Source organism: Diceros bicornis, chromosome 3 (assembly GCF_020826845.1).
Source record: "Diceros bicornis minor isolate mBicDic1 chromosome 3, mDicBic1.mat.cur, whole genome shotgun sequence".
Taxonomy (NCBI): domain Eukaryota; kingdom Metazoa; phylum Chordata; class Mammalia; order Perissodactyla; family Rhinocerotidae; genus Diceros; species Diceros bicornis.
In genome coordinates, this window is record NC_080742.1 from 25,159,901 (window position 1) to 25,177,444 (window position 17,544).

At 39.0% G+C, this 17,544-nt stretch overlaps 1 protein-coding gene and 1 long non-coding RNA gene across 5 annotated transcripts in view; one reads left to right on the top strand and one right to left on the bottom strand.

Annotated features, from left to right (window-relative positions):
* LOC131393756 (uncharacterized) overlaps positions 1-9,886 on the bottom strand; it is a 62,006-nt gene extending 52,120 nt beyond the window's left edge. The window contains exon 1 of the long non-coding RNA XR_009215969.1: positions 9,713-9,886. This is a non-coding gene — a long non-coding RNA (uncharacterized LOC131393756). The remainder of the gene's footprint in view (positions 1-9,712) is intronic.
* A 191-nt stretch (positions 9,887-10,077) lies between these two features.
* CROT (carnitine O-octanoyltransferase) overlaps positions 10,078-17,544 on the top strand; it is a 56,462-nt gene continuing 48,995 nt past the window's right edge. For 2 of the 4 annotated variants that reach the window (XM_058524755.1, XM_058524780.1), the window contains exons 1-3: positions 10,078-10,255; positions 10,700-10,789; positions 11,511-11,619. The gene's annotated coding sequence lies outside the window, so the exon portion shown is untranslated. The other 2 variants (XM_058524774.1, XM_058524762.1) reach the window with 2 other exon arrangements.

The following is a 17,544-nucleotide window of genomic DNA, read 5'->3' on the forward strand; positions in this document are numbered from 1 at the left end:
AGGAAAGAGGTTGTGCAGTCAGCCTGGGTTGCTGGTAAAGAGGTGAGAAGAGGACAAGAGGGGAACATTAAGAAAAGTTTCCTACTGGAGTTGGTGTGTAAGGAAGAATGGAGAGCAGACCCAAGAGATGGTGGAACCCATTTTGTTTTCCAAGGAATTCTACAAGTTTCCTGTGGTAGATTGTAAATCATACACACTCCGTGACTATGCCACTTTCCCATGAGATTTCTGCCAAGCAAGAGACATGGTCACAATGAGCCCTGCTTTGGGACACCTTGTAAAGCTCACTGGGAGTTTCTCAGAACTATCAAGTAGGTAGGGAGAGCAACCATTTTATTTCCAGGGAACGGTGAGGCCTACCTAGGGTTTGAATGACTAGCTCAAGAACATGTCTGTTAGCAGCAGAAGTAGGTTTCTAGACTTTCCCACGAATGCTCGGACTATACTACTCTGCCTCACCCCGTATTATTTGAATTACAATGGCCTACTATGGAATTTTGAGGCTTTCCAAGGCTATTCTGAAATCTATGTACAAAGGTTCATTGTTTCTTCAAGAACATTACATTCTCAACTGCAAAATTCTATCTGGAAAAATGACAGCCCTAAAGTCTAAATGGTTTTGTGTACCCAGATAAGTCTTAGAACCCAGAAGAGACATGGAAAGACCTCAGGCGTTCTCAGTACTTTACATGGAATATATTTACCTGAGTAAAGCAAGAATACAACACTGAATACAAGTTGATCCATTATGGTGTAAACACTGATATGATTGAGTATCTCTAAGCTTTTAAAAAGATATTAAAGTATCTTTAATCTTAGTGCTTCAAAATTATTTTATTCTTATTGACCTAAGACTAGGTCATTTGAAGTTTTGCCTTAAAAACTTCAAGTTGTCAAGTTTCTATTGCTCAGGAGAAAAGCTATTATTAAGGAAGAGCCCTTACTTTCTTCCTTTAGTGCCTGATTAAATGAAATGTTTCCTCAAAAATGTTTTGTACCAAGGAATAAACATAAACATTAAATTCATAGTATTTAAATTTATTCATAAAACTCACTCTCCAAAATGTGGGAAAAGGCATCTTTCAGTGCCTTTCATTTTCCTGAAAAGTAGTGATGATATGGTATCAGATATTCCATACATTGGAAAGATTGCTACTTAAGAGAATCCTTTATTAAATATATTGGAGAGGTTGCTCCTAAGAAAACCCTCAGTTTATCTTTGTGTAAGTTGACATTATTAAAATCTAATCTGCCTGATTTCTAAATATGAAGTAATCAAGGATTGCAAGCCAGCTGTCTTCCAAGTTAGAGAAGGCAGCTCAAAGGACACAGACATAACTTACGTGGAACTTTCATAACACTTCCCACAGAAAGACATCCATCCTGATAAACAGGGACTTTGTATTCTTATCTTGCCTTTTGCAACGAGGGAACTAGAACAGTAATGCAGTGGGGCCCTGCCGGTGTTTCCTTAGGAACAAGCTCTTTTCCATCAGTAATGAATGTCTTCTTGAAAATTAAAGACTCTTCTTTAGTTTTCTCTCTTCACAGCTTTCCTCTCACTCTGCTACCCTTTCTTTCTTTCTTTTTTTGGTGAGGGAGATCAGCCCTGAGCTAACATCAGTGCTAATCCTCCTCTTTTTGCTGAGGAAGACCGGCTCTGAGCTAACATCTATTGCCAATCCTCCTCCTTTTTTGCCCCAAAGCCCCAGCAGATAGTTCTATGTCATAGTTGCACATCCTTCTAGTTGCTGTATGTGGGACGCGGCCTCAGCATGGCCGGAGAAGCGGTGCATTGGTGCGCGCCCGGGATCCGAACCTGGGCCGCCAGTAGCAGAGCGGCGCACTTAACCGCTAAGCCACCAGGCCGGCCCTCTGCTACCCTTTCTAAAACACTTTCTAGCTTATAAACATACAATGGCTTTCTATTGCAAAGAGAAACCTTGAAAGGCAATGTGGTAGAGCAGAAAGAGCCTAGAGTAAGGAACTCTGCATTCTAGACCCTATGGGCAGTGGGGGGAAAATTAACCCCTTGAGGTCTCTGTCTCTTCTTTTTAAAACAGGAGGTTGAATTTCCAGCTTAAAATTTTTTTTTCCTCTATAGCATTCAAGGCTCTTCAGCAATCAGCACCATCTATCCAACACTCTCTGTCTCTCTATATACAGCCAGTATGAACCTCTCATCTCAGCTGGCCTCCTCACTGTCCTTTACACAGCTGTCAAACACTTGACTGTTAGCACTTGCAGAATGAAAGCCCATCTTCCTCCCTCCTTACCAACTGACACATTTCATTGTGGCCCATCTATTTCAAATTTTCTCTGATTTAGAATTCATGATAATCTCACCCATCTTTTTTTTTTTTTTTTTTTTTTTGTGAGGAAGATCAGCCCTGAGCTAACATCCGTGCTAATCCTCCTCTTTTTGCTGAGGAAGACCGGCTCTGAGCTAACATCTATTGCCAATCCTCCTCCTTTTTTTTCCCCAAAGCCCCAGTAGATAGTTGTATGTCATAGTTGCACATCCTTCTAGTTGCTGTATGTGAGATGTGGCCTCAGCATGGCCGGAGAAGCGGTGCGTCAGTGCGCGCCGGGGATCCAAACCCCAGGCCGCCAGTAGCGGAGCGCGCGCACTTAACCGCTAAGCCACGGGGTCGGCCCCCTAAAAGAAAGTTTTAATGTGGGACATAACAGGAGACATTGTAAGTGATGTAATGAACAACATCCCCAACATTTTTACAGTATATTTCAAATTTCATGTGGTTGTTCCTTGAGAGGGCTTCCAGGATAAGCTGAAGGCAAAACATTAATATAAAACTAGTGAAGATGATACTTTAAAAAAATCCTCTATAGTTTCTTGCAGAATATTAGGCATTCAGTAGGTGCTAAATAAAAAGTTATTAGTGGCCTCTTTAAGGGAACTTTTACATTATCAATATTTAAAAACTGGTGATGGAAGTCTGCAATGTTTTTTCTTAGGGGTACCTAAGTAATCAAAGAGAACTGGGGAAGTAGAGAAAGCCAGCTCCCTCAGTTAATAAAGTTTTAATCATTGGTTAGGTATATGGTTTATTTTCTTTGCACACAAAATTATCAGAGTTGGAATTCTCACAGATATGAAATAAGAATTTTGTCGTCAGGCTGAAAAGATACTGGTTACATTGAATTAGAACAGATTTTAAGATTGATCCTGGCCTTTGGTAGAGCTCCCAGTATGTAAGTGTATCAACCCAAATCACTTTGGGCTGGAAGGCCAAACAGCATGGTCGAACCTCATTCTTCTCACACATCTACTTGGACCAGGGTTTCTCAGCCTTAGCACTACTGACATTTTGGGCCAGATAATTCTTTTTGTAGGGAGCCGTCTGTGTAAGATGTTTAGGAGCACCTCTGGTCTCTACCCACTAAATGCCAATAACATCCCCACTTACAGCTGTGATAATCAAAAATGTTTCCAGATGTTGCCAAATGTCCCGTGGTGCGCTAAATCACCCACCTTTTAGAATTACAGCTTTAGAACGTGCTGAGACAGGTACCTAGTAGTACGAGGTAAGCCAATTTATGGCTAGATTTTAGTTGTCAGCCTAAGTTTGTATTCTGTATTATCATTTCTACACACTTTGTCTTAGAACTCCTGTTTATATTCCCTTTAAAAATTTAAATTTGTCCCAGTTGAACTAAAAGAAAAAGAAATTTTCTTCACCTCAGTTTAGGTGGGGAACTCAGTACCCCACTGGACAGTAATGAGTCACCACAGGGAAGAACCCAAGATACAGGATAGGGAGACGCAGGGAGAGCTGTGGATACTGGAGTTTCCCTTTAAAAAGCTCACTACTCTTTATTCCCTGGAATTTCATAGGATACCTAGATTTTCTTTGCAGCCTCATACAAACTTTGTCTTGAGCTCCAGATTTGTACACCAAAATATTTACTGACCATGTCCTCTGAAAGTTTCAAGGCCACTCAATGTCAACATAGTGCTTTGAGCCGCGTTAGAGGAGCTTGGCTACACCTGATGTGTGTCTTACACACTTGAGGCTCACATGAGTTGGTGTAAGGAAAGGGATTTGTGTTTAATTAACTTCACTACAACTGAGATCTTATTTGTGTACAGTTATATGTATACATGTATAACATGATCTTATATGTTAATATGTTTAGATGAACCTGATATAGTAGAAAAAGGATGCTATTACAAGGGGAAAAAAGACAAGTGTGGTCTTGGGAACAGAAATGGAAATCCTCCTTCAGCTTCTTGATATTAAGTATGGCAGTACAAACATCAACCCATCCTTTGTGAGTCTCTGCCTTGCAATAACAGGGATTGTCAAAAATAAAACTATGAAAAGTGATGCTTGACTTTAAGACTATGTAGAATCTAATTTCATTATCTCTTTGATGTTACAAAGGGTACTTCAGATCATGCAACATTTCAGATCTTTATAAATATCAATTATCTTGGTACTTTCCAATTTCCAATGTCCAAAGGTAAATTCCAATTATTTGTGCTTCCCATTTTTTTAAGTTCACAATCACAAGAGTGTGTTACATAAGGGGTGACTCCGTCTCATCTCATGGCTGATATAAGAATCCTTATTATAACAAAACCTTCAAAAAGTACTTGTTAATTTTAAGTGTTAGAATTTAATTTTAGTCACAAGCATGATGCAAAAAACAAACAAAACAAAACAAACTGGAGGTCTGAGGAGCTGCAAATTGTTAAAGGCACCGTGATGAAAGAACACAGAGTAACATGACACTTGCTCTTTTGTATAAACCCATAACAGAGTTCCCTCTGGTTTGTGGTATCCTTTCTGATAACTTAAGGACGGGGGAAAAAAAAAAAGCAGAATGATGGTTAAGTACTCAGAAGTATTTTAAATAATGCAACACCAATATGCTTTAACAAAAATGTACGTGTATTTTTTAATAGGCAAAGTACATTATAAGGCATGTATCAAAATATGAGGCATAAACTAATATGGAATGCAAATTTTAAAAAGACAAAATATTCACTATTACAAAGGTAACAAATTATAAGTCAGCCTCAAAATCTAACATTTTTCTCTAAGTACTTAATGCTGATTGATAGACTGAAAATTTTTATACTGTTAGTGGTACATTTCATATTGTTAATTATAAAAACACAACTAAATATTGGAAAATATTCTCAGATTAAAAAAGGTCAAGTTTAAATGTCAGCAAGCATGACGAAACTTAGGTAGATCACCCACAATTTCATGGATGACCATTTTCTCAGATGATTTTCAAAGTTAGATTCTTATTTTTTTTTAATTAATTAATTAATTATTTTTGTGAGGAAGATCAGCCCTAAGCTAACATCCATGCCAATCCTCCTCTTTTTGCTGAGGAAGACTGGCCCTGGGCTAACATCCATGCCCATCTTCCTCCACTTTATGTGGGACACCACCCTAGCATGGCCTGACAAGCTGTGCGTCGGTGCGTGCCCGGGATCCGAACCTGGGCCACCAGCAGCAGAGTGGGAGCCCTTAACTGCTATGCCACAGGGCCAGCCCCTGAAGTTAGACTCTTGATAATATAACTTGCCTATGAACATATGGCCTGTTGACTAGCCCTCACTAACAATTCACTAGAAGGCTGACTATAGTCCTTTCTTGATAAACTATTGTTATTTAAAATGAAACTGAATAAAACTGGTTTCCTTTTGAGGATACATATACATCATTTCTCTTATTTTCTTGGCTACCATACATTGGAAAAGTCCCCAGATACCTATTAACATGAATATTATGCAATATATAGATTATAAACCTAGTGTTATTAATAAATATGCATATTGAACTTTACACTTGTGAATACTTTTTCCTCATAATAACTGTGTAAATGAAGACATTGCTGTGTGATACTGGAAAGGACCAAGAACACTGAGACTTCCAGTTCACCAGATTAGACTGGTTTCTCAGAAGCATAATGTATATGAAAAGTCAATATTTATGTACTAAATGAAATACTGTACTCTGGCATCTCTAACTATATTGCAAAGTGTTACGTCTTTGGGAATACAAGAGATCCAAAACAACCAAAACAATCTTGAAAAAGAAAATGTTGGAGGACTCTGACGCCAGATTTCAAAACTAAAAAACTGCAGTAATCAAGACAGTGTGGTACTGGCATAGGACAGCATATAGTGTGGAGATTCAAACGGAGTTGAGAGTGCAGAAACAAACCCTATCATTTATGGTCCACTAACTTTTGACAAGGGGGCCAAGTCAGTTCAACAGGGAAAGAATAGTTTTTCAACAAATGGTGCTAGGACAACTGGATTTCCACGTGCAAAAGAATGAATTTGGACCCCTACTTCACATCACACATAAAAAAATAATTTAAAGTGGATCATAGGCATAAGCATAAGAGCAAAAGCTATAGAACTCTTAGAAGAAAACACAAGAGTAAGTCTTTATGATCTTATCTTAGGCAATGATTTCTTAGCTACAACATCAAAATCACAAGTGATAAAAGACAAGATTAATGAGTAGGACATCATTAAAAGTAAAACATTTCTGCTTCAAAGGACACTATCAAGAAAGTGAAAAGATAACCTACAGAAGGGCAGAAAAATATTTGCAAATCATATATCTGATAAGGGATTTGTATCCAGAATAGACAAAGAACTCCTACAACTCAACAACAAAAAGACAACCCAATTAAAAATGGGTAAAGAATCTGAACAGACATCTCTCTAAAGAAAATACACAAAGATGCCAATAAGCATGGGAAAAGATGCTCAACATCATTAGTCTTTACCGATATGCAAATTAAGACCACAATGAGCTAACACATCTCATCACATCTATCAGAATGGCTATGATAAAAAAGATGAACAATAACCAGTATTATTGTTATATTTATTGTGAAGAAATTGGAACCCTTATACATCGCTGGTGGGAATGTAAAATGGTGCAGCCACTTTGGGAAGCAGTTTGGCAGTTGCTAAAAATGTTAAACACAGAGTCACCATATGACCCAACAATTCCACTCCTAGGTATATATCCAAGATAACTGAAAACATATGTTCATACAAAAACTTTTACATAAATGTTTATAGTAGCATTATTTATAATAGCCAAAAGATGGAAACAATCCAAATGTCCATCAGCAGATGAAGAGATAAACAAAATGTGGTATATCCATACAACGTGATATTATTCAGCCATAAAAAGGATTGAAGTACTGATATGTAATAAACACGGATGAATCTTGAAAACGTTATGCCAAGTGAAAGAAGCCAGTCACAAAAGACTGCATATTATATGACCCTATTCATATGAAGTGTCCAGAATAGGCAAATCTATAGAGACAGAAAGTAGATTAATGGTTGCAATGGGTACAACATTTCCTTTTGGGGTGATAAAAATGTTCTAAAATTAGATTATGCTGATTGTATAATTATGTGAATATAGTAAATGCCAATGGGCAAACTTTAGGGTATGTAAATTGTCTTGATAAAGCTGCTAAATTTTTTAAAAATGTTATGTTCTGTTTAGTAATAAGGAATTTCTCTTAGATATAAAAACATTGTAGTTATCTTAACTCTTTCCCAGGATTTTGGTGGTAAATTTTTATGTACAATAAACATCATCAAAGGCAACCCCAAACCAATGATTAATGCTAAAAAGAGGCCCTTGGTACGTTCATCTGCTGTTGGTAGTGGAATTAGTTTTTAATCTCAGGTTGACCTTTCTGCACCTAGCATACTTTAATCTGCTGTTGGCTACTTCCCAAAATGACCACTCCTCTACTGCCCCATCCCATAAAAAATTAGAAAAGATCAAATAATTATTTCTTCAATATGCTCATTTTACATATCCGGATGAAAGTAGGTTAAAGATCTGTCCCACAGATTAGAGCTATTTATACTACATTTCATTACTTTTTAGGGTCATAAGTCCTAGCAGTAAACTAGCTCTTCAGATCGAAACGTAAAGGTCTAGTATTTTTATACTTTTTATGGTGGAATTTATCCAGACTTGTTTATAAGAGTTTTCCTATTTGTGCTATACTGAGAAAGAGCTACATAGGATTAAAAATGAAAGACTTTTTATGGCAACTTAAAAAAACTTATCATCACCACTTGTAGTACTTACAAGTTTTTCTCCAGAAAAATATTTTGAATTTTTAATCTTAGAACTTCTTGTTATCAATATACTTCATGTGCCTGAAACATCTTCCTCACTAGCCAATATCTTCCATCTCACTCTAAGAAATGCAAAGTAGTTCAAATCTATCCTGAACAGAACACAATTTGGAATCTGCCATTAAAATATATATTATGCATTTTGAAGAAAAACAAATCACTTATAAATATATGCTTTTTGGGATTATTGGTACATCTACTTATCAGTATATTTTAAAAGATTGCTCTTTTTTTCCCCTGCACACTTGGGTCTCTGTTCTACTCATTTTCATACAGTCTCACATTTTTTCTCTTTCCAAGATTCCAAGAATCCTTTCAGAAATATCAAGTTTCCCTTTAAATAAATATCAAGACGGGGGGAAAGACAGTGAAGCTACGTGACCCTACATTCTATGCCACCAACATGCATTAAACATGCAGGAACTTTTTCAGAGGTGCCAAAATTCACTAGAAATGAGAAAAATGTACAATGAAAGTGTTTGAGTAGCTTTTTATTACTCCTAGAATACTATCTTGTAAGCCAATCTTAACATCATCCAGAACACAGCACTTACATACTATGAGAGAAAATACAGCACCTTCAGAAATTACTACAACAAGCCTACAATCTGGTATCTGAAATCTTTTTGGCCGATATGTTTCAGAATTCAGAACTTCTATTAGAAAGGTGTGTCTGCCATATATTATGCAACACCTCCAGCAAGGGCTGGAGCTGCACTGTAATCGAACACATTAATATTTCTGTAGGAAACTTATGAATATTCACACGAAGTGAATGTTCAGTTATACACAGCCTCAGTTCCATTCGGGTCAGATTTTACCACCAAGGGAGTTAGGAAAGACAGACAAAGGATTGGCACCTGTACTGACACATTAATTTGAAATCTAGTTCTTTATATTTGGTATCTAGTTCAGAGCCACTGTAAACTGTTGCTCTGTTCTTCCACAAAAATGAAACAATGTATTTAAAATGAAAAAATGAAACTGTACATTTCATGAGGTAAATGTGAAATTGATTAGCCTTCAAAACTAAGTTAACTACATTATGATTTTCCTCTAGAACTTGCCTAGCTCCACTCGGGTTAAAAACTCCATTTCTCGGCGCGATAGTAAAAGACATCAGATCAACCCCAAGCTTGCACTGTGAGCATCGCTGGGGGCTTCAAGGACCTTGGGCAGCATGAAGACCTCTAGGAGGGTAGGGAGGCCCGAGATGGCGCAGAGTGGTGCAGCACATCTGCGCTGGCAAACTTAAGCCTCAGTGGATGAAGGCAAAGAGAGGTCAAGTAGGGATCTGTGTGGTCACTGTTCTTTTGCCAGGACACAGGATGAACAGTAAGATTCCTTTATAAGGCGTTGGTATAAATTCTTGTTTGGAGGCTGCAAAAAGCGTCGCACGGGTGGTGGTGGGGGGCTGTGGCTGATAAGCCAGAGCTAGGGCTAGAGAAGGAAGGGAAACAGGGTGCCAACTTCTTGCACAAGTGGGTGAAAATAGGTCTGAGCAACCTGTTCCTGCATCAGTCCCAGAGGGTTAGGTACCTGCGTGGGCGGAGCGCGGCCGACCCGGAACCGCCGTATCCCGGGCCAGGGCGCTGTGCTCCACCTACAGCGAGGAGTTAACTGCTGCCCGGCAGGATTTGGACGGGTCATCTGGCGTCCTGCGAGCTTGCCCCACGCCAGGAACATAGACTTCAGCCCCAGGCCGAGGACGCGCGCGGGAGGGGCAAGCGGGTCCCACCAGAGCGCAGGCCCGGCCCGCCCCCGGCTTCAAGTATAGGGCAGGACCCTCGCGGCTGTGCAGCCAATCCCCGTTCCCCAGTGACCGCGGGGCGGGACCCCGCGGCTTCGCGTCCAATTCCCGCTCCTTGGCTCCCGTGGGGGAGCGGGTCGGCGCGGTTGTCGGCTGCTGGCTGCGAGGTCAAGCAGGCCGGCCGAGGCAGCGCTCCCTCCCTCCCGTAACCCTTGGAGGTGGGAAAAAGTTAAGTAAAGCAGAACCGAGTGAAATAGCGTAGGACTGCGGAGGTGTCAGGACTCGGCCGGGGTGTCGTGTCATCAGGCAACTCATCCGCCGGGGTCGGAGAGGTACCCTTGAGGTTGGGCTGCTGGGCTGGTCCATCGTGGTGCTTGGTTGAATTTCTCTCACTTGGTGGCCTCTTGAGTGTGCAGAGCTGCCCTTGGGTTGGTGGGCGGAGGCTCTGAGCTCTTGTCGCTGTCTGCTCCTCCTGTCTCTAGAGCCAAGCTTTGAACTCTTTGTCCCCTGCGACAGGGCGCGGGCGCCAGATACCTGGGCACCAGGGTGTACTTTGTATCCTGTGGATCCGTCTAATGAAAGGGACTGCGGTTGTGTGAAACCTTCAGTAATTTTTATCCACCTCTCTAGCAGATGGACTTTTGCACGTGTTTGTCATTACCAAACGTTTGAATCTTGGGGCCTCCCAACCCCGAGCTTGTCTGTCTTCCACCCTCCTTCACCAGTTGTTAATTTTTTTTCTCTGCATTTGTTAAGCTTGTTTTTCCTTCCCACAGTGACCAGCCGAGTTCGAACCCCTGTGAACTCAAAACAGAATTGTTGCAACAGGCTACTGGCAGTCCTAAACAATTCGTCCTGGTGTACTGGTATGTGACAATCTATTTTTTTTTTTTTTAGTTATTGTTCCTGACTCTCTTTCCACTTTGAGTTTACATCCTAATGCCGCCAGGAAGCCGACTGTAGTTAAATCCAGTGTCATCATTTTCTTAATGCATATATAGGTTTTTTTGGAATTATATTGTTTCGTTTAATCTTTGTGGTTGAGAATTCAAAGCAAATAATCCTTCATGAAAGAATCTGATAATTCATATTTTTAATATGTACTTCCTGATGAGTTAAGATTGTAGTGGGAATGGAATTGGTAATCTTGGTCTCAGTTTCCTAGAGTCTATTAAGTGGCAAGGAGGTATACAGAGAATAGTTCATCTTCATCTTTTCTATATATATATATTAGTTTCCTATTGCTATCATAACAATTTATCACAAACTTAACAAACTTTTTTTTAACAGTTAAAAAGACACAAATTTATTATCTCACAGCTTCTATAGATCTGAAGTCCATGTAGGTTTAGCTAGGTACTCTGCTTACGATCTCACGAAGCTGAAATAAAGGTTTCTGTAGGTCTGGGCTCTGTTCTGGGCGACAGTCCACCTCCAGGCTCATTGAGGTTGTTGGCAGAAGGCATTTCCATGCATTTGTAGGACCGAGGTTCCCATTTCCTCACTGTTAGATGAGGCCTCTCTCGGGTTCCATAAGACTGGCCACCTGTATCTTCAAAGCCAGACAACACCTCCAGTCCTTTTCAGGCTTTGAATCTCCCTGGCTCATCTTCTGCCACCAGCTAGAGAAAGCTTTCTGCTGATAAGGGCTCAAGTGATCGGATTAGACCCACCTGGATAATCTCCCTACTTTAAGGTCAGTTGTTCTGTGTAAAATAACGTGATCACACTCATGGAAGTGATAATCTCATATTCATGGGTTCTGGGGATTAGAGGGAGTGGAATCACGGAGGCCATTCATAGACATTCTATCTAGCATAATATGGTTGTCTCAACTAGATTAGTTTTGTAATGTGTTTTTGCAGGCATTTTTAAAAAATCCTAACAACTCTGATTGTATGATTATCCTCACCACAGATAAGGAAGTTCAGTTAAAGTTAGTTGCCCAGAGGCACATGGCTAAGTGGCAGAGTTGCTATTTGGACCCAGATCTACGTTTCCATTAGGTCTAAAGCCATGTTTATGGATAGTCACAGTGAAGTGCAGCCAAAGTCATGAGATAGGAAGAAACTGAGAATCTATGAGATCTTTATTGTACCTCATTTTTTGGATTATCTCTTTTTTTTTTTAATTTTTTGTTTATTGCAGTAACATTGGTTTATAATATTGTAAAAATTTCAGGTGTACATCATTATACTTCTATTTCTGCATAGATTACATCATGTTCACCACCAAAATACTAATTACAACCCATCACCACACACATGTACCGAATTATCTCTTTCACCCTCCTCCCTCCCCCCTTCCCCTCTGGTAACCACCAATCCAATCTCTGTCTCTATGTGTTTGTTTATTGTTGTTATTATCTACTACTTAATGAAGGAAATCATACGGTATTTGACCTTCTCCCTCTGACTTATTTCACTTTGCATTATACCCTCAGTGTCCATCCATGTTGTCACAAATGGCTGGATTTCATTGTTTCTTATGGCTGAGTAGTGTTCCATTGTGTATATATACCACATCTTCTTTATCCATTCGTCCCTTGATGGGCACTTAGGTTGCTTCCAAGTCTTGGCTATTGTGAATAATGCTGCAATGAACACAGGGGTGCATGTACCTTTACAAATTGGGTGTTTTCAAGTTCTTTGGATAAATACCCAACAGTGGAATAGCTGGATCATATGGTAGTTCTATCCTTGATTTTTTGAGGAATCTCCATACTGTTTTCCATAGTGGCTGCACCAGTTTGCACTCCCACCAGCAGTGTATGAGAATTCCCTTCTCTCCACATCCTCTCCAACACATGTTGTTTCCTGTCCTGTTAATTATAGCCATTCTGAGGGGCGTGAGGTGATATCTCATTGTAGTTTTGATTTGCATTTCCCTGATAGTTAGTGATTTTGAACATCTTTTCGTGTGTCTGTTGGCCATCTGTATATCTTCTTTGGAGAAATGTCTGTTCAGGTCTTTTGCCCATTTTTTAATTGGGTTGTTAGTATTTTGGTTGTTGAGATGCATGAGTTCTTTATATATTTTGGAGATTAAGCCCTTATCAGATGTATAGTTTGCAAATATCTCCTCCCAATTGTTAGGTTGTCTTTTCTTTTTGTTGATGGTTTCCTTTGCTGTGCAGAAGCTTTTTAGTTTGATGTAGTCCCATTTGTTTATTTTTTCTATTGTTTCTCTTGCCCGGTCAGACATGATACTTGAAAAGATGTTGCTAAGACCGATATCGAAGAGCGTACTGCCTATGTTTTCTTCTAGAAGTTTCATAGTTTCAGGTCTTACATTCAAGTCTTTAATCCATTTGGAGTTAATTTTTGTGTATGGTGTAAGGTAAGGGTCTACTTTCGTTTTTTTGCATGTGGCTATCCAGTTTTCCCAACACCATTTGTTGAAGAGACTTTCTTTTCCCCATTGTATATTCTTGGCTCCTTTGTCAAAGATTAGCTGTCCATAGATGTGTGGGTTTATTTCTGGGCTTTCGATTCTATTCCATTGATCTGTGTGTCTGTTTTTGTGCTAGTACCATGCTGTTTTGGTTACTATAGCTTTGTAGTATATTTTGAAATCAGGGAGTGTGATACCTCCAGCTTTGTTCTTTTTTTCTCAGGATTCCTTTAGCTATTCGGGGTCTTTTGTTGTTCCATATAAATTTTAGGATTCTTTGTTCTATTTCTGTGAAAAATGTTGTTGGAACTTTGATAGGGATTGCATTGAATCTATAGATTGCTTTAGGAAGTATGGACATCTTAACTATGTTAATTCTTCCAATCCAAGAGCACGGAATATCTTTCCATTTCTTTGTGTCTTCTTCAATTTCTTTCAGAAATGTTTTATAGTTTTCGGTGTACAGATCTTTCACCTCTTTGGTTAAGTTTATTCCCAGGTATTTTATTCTTTTTGTTGCAATTGTAAATGGGATGGTATTCTTAATTTCTCTTTCTGCTACTTCGTTGTTAGTGTACAGAAATGCAACTGATTTTTGTATGTTGATTTTGTATCCTGCAACTTTACCATATTCGTTTATTACTTCTAAAAGTTTTCTGGTGGATTCTTTAGAGTTTTCTATATATAAAATCATGTCATCTGCAAATAGTGACAGTTTCACTTCTTCTTTTCCAATTTGGATCCCTTTTATTTCTTTCTCTTGCCTGATTGCTCTGGCTAGGACTTCCAGTACTATGTTAAATAGGAGTGGTGAGAGTGGGCATCCTTGTCTGGTTCCTGTTCTTAGAGGGATAGCTTTCAGTTTTTCACCATTGAGGATGATATTAGCTGTGGGTTTGTCATATATGGTCTTTATTATGTTGAGGTACTTTCCTTCTATACCCGTTTTATTCAGAGTTTTTATCATAAATGGATGCTGTATCTTGTCAAATGCTTTCTCTGCATCTATTGAGATGATCGCGTGATTTTTATTCTTCATTTTATTAACGTGGTGTATTACGTTGATTGATTTGCGAATGTTAAACCATCCCTGCATACCTGGAATATCCCACTTGATCATGGTGTATAATCTTTTTAACCTATTGTTGTATGCGATATGCTAGTATTTTGTTGAGGATTTTTGCATCGATGTTCATCAGTGATATTGGCCTATAATTTTCTTTTTTTGTGTTGTCCTTGTCTGGTTTTGGTATCAGGGCAATGTCAGCTTCATAGAATGAGTTAGGGAGCTTCCCCCCCTCCTCAATTTTTTGGAAGAGTTTGAGAAGGATAGGTATTAAGTCTTCTTTGAATGTTTGGTAGAATTCACCAGGGAAGCCGTCTGGTCCTGGACTTTTATTTTTGGGGAGGTTTGTGATTACTGTTTCGATCTCCTTACTGGTGATTGGTCTATTCAAATTCTCTACTTCTTCTTGATCCAGTTTTGGAAGGTTGTATGATTCTAAGAATTTATCCTTTTCTTCCAGATTGTCGAATTGGTTGGCATATAGCTTTTCATAGTATTCTCTTATAATCTTTTGTATTTCTGAGGTGTCTGTTGTAACCTCTCCTCTTTCATTTCTGATTTTACTTATTTGTGCCTTCTCTCTTTTTTTCTTGGTGAGTCTAGCTAGAGGTTTGTCAATTTTGTTGATCTTTTCAAAGAACCAGCTCTTGGTTTTATTAATTTTTTCTATTGTTTTTTTGGTCTCTATTTCATTTATTTCTGCTCTGAGTTTTATTATTTCCCTTCTTGTACTGATTTTGGGCTTTGTTTGTTCTTCTTTTTCCAGTTCCTTTAGGTGCACTGTTAGATTGTTTATTTGAGATTTTTCTTGTTTGTTGAGATAGGCCTGTATTGCTATAAAGTTCCCTCTTAGAACTGCTTTTGCTGTATCCCATAAGTTCTGGCATGTCGTATTTTCATTTTCGTTTGTCTCCAGGTATTTTTTGATTTCTCCTTTGATTTCTTCGTTAACCCAGTCGTTGTTCAGTAGCATTTTGTTTAATCTCCACGTATTTGTGGCTTTTCTGATTTTCTTCCTATAGTTGATTTCTAGTTTCATACCGTTGTGGTCAGAAAAGATGCTTGGTATTATTTCAATCTTCTTAAATTTATGGAGACTTGTTTTGTGGCCTAATATGTGATCAATCCTGGAGAATGTTCCATGTGCATTTGAAAAGAACGTGTATTCTTCGGTTTTTGGATGGAATGCTCTGTATACATCTACTAGGTCCATCTGTTCTAGTGTGTCATTTAAGGCAAATGTTTCCTTATTGATCTTCTGTTTCGATGATCTATCCATTGGTGTAAGTGGAGTATTAAAGTCCCCTACTATTATTGTGTTACTGTCTATTTCTGTTTTGATGTCTGTTAATAATTGCTTTATATATTTAGGTGCACCTACATTGGGTGTGTAGATATTTACAAGTGTTATATCCTCTTGTTGGATTGTTCCCTTGATGATTATGTAATGCCCTTCTTTGTCTCTTTTTACAGTTTTTATTTTAAAGTCTATTGTGTCTGATATGAGTACTGCTACCCCAGCTTTCTTTTCATTGCCATTTGCGTGGAGTATCTTTTTCCCTCCCTTCACTTTCAGTTTGTGAGTGTCTTTAGGCCTGAGGTGTGTCTCTTGTATGCAGCATATATATGGGTCTTGTTTTTTTATCCAGTCAGCCACCCTATGCCTTTTAATTGGAGTATTTAGTCCATCGAGGTTTAAAGTAGCTATTGATAAGTATATACTTACTGCCATTTTTTAACTGTTTTTTTCCCTCAATGTTTTAGTCGTCCTTCCCTGTCTTTTCTTCTTCTATACAAAATTGATGGTCACTTTATTTTGACCTCTGTCTGAAAGCTGTACTCTTTAACTCCCCTCCTCCCTCATGTTTTTGATATCATATCTAACCTCTTTTTTGTGCATTTATATCCATTACGTTCTTATCATGGAAATAGATAATTTTTCCTATTTGTGGTCTTCTCTTTTCCCCTTAAATCAGTCCCTTTAACATTTCTTGTAGCACTGGTTTCTTGGTGACAAACTCCTTTAATTTTTGCTTGTCTGGGAAATTTTTGATCTCTCCTTCCATTTTGAATGATAACCTTGCTGGGTAGAGTATTCTTGGCTGTAAGTTTTTTCCTTTTAGCACTTTAAATATATCGTGCCATTCTCTTCTAGCCTGTAAGGTTTCTGCTGAGAAGTCAGCTGATAGCCTTATGGGGTTTCCTTTGTATGTAACTTGACATTCTCTTGCGGCTTTTAGGATTCTCTCTTTATCTTTAATTCTGGACATTTTGATTATGATGTGTCTTGGTGTGGGCCTCTTTGGGTTTATCTTGTTTGGGGCTCTCTGTGCTTCCTGTACCTGGATGTCTGTTTCCTTCCTTAGGTTAGGCAAGTTTTCATCTATTATTTCTTGCAATAGATTCTCTGCCCCCTTGTCTCACTCTACTCCTTCCAAGACACCTATATCATGGATGTTAGTGTGCTTGATGTTGTCCCAGAGGTCCCTTAGACTGTCCTCAGTCTTTTTAATTCTTTTCTCTTTTACCTGTTCACCTTGGGTAATTTCTTCTAGTCTTTCGTCCAGCTCAGAGATCCGTTCTTCTGTATCCTCTACTCTGCTTTTGAGTCCCCCTAATGAATTTTTCATTTCCAGTATTGTATTCTTCATTTCTGATTGGTTCTTTTTTATATCTTCCATTTCTTTGTTGACATTCTCACTGAGTTCATCTATTCTTCTCCCCAGATCAGTGAGCATCCTTAACACTCTTAGTTTGAACTCTCTGTCGGGTAGGTTGCTCATTTCTGTTTCACTTAGTTCCTTTTCTGGGGTTTTGTCCTGTTCCCTTACTTGGAATGTATTCTTTTGCCTCCTCATTTTGCCTCTTTCCCTGTGCTTGTGTCTATGTATTAGGTAGGTCAGCTACGTCTCCTGCTCTTGGATAGGTGACCTTATGTAAGTGATGCCTTAGGAGGCTTCCAGTGTGCTTCCCTCGGTTCTTGATGTTCCAGGGGTGACCCCTACGTGGGCTACGTGTGTCCTTCTGTTGTGGCCTGTTTGCTCTCCCTGTAGGCGCCCAGGGAGGCCGAGTTATGCTCCTGGCCAGCTGTTGTAATGCTCAGCTGCTTGTAGTTGTTGTGGGCCCTTCAGTCTCTTTATCAGGTGCGGGGAGCCCCAGCAC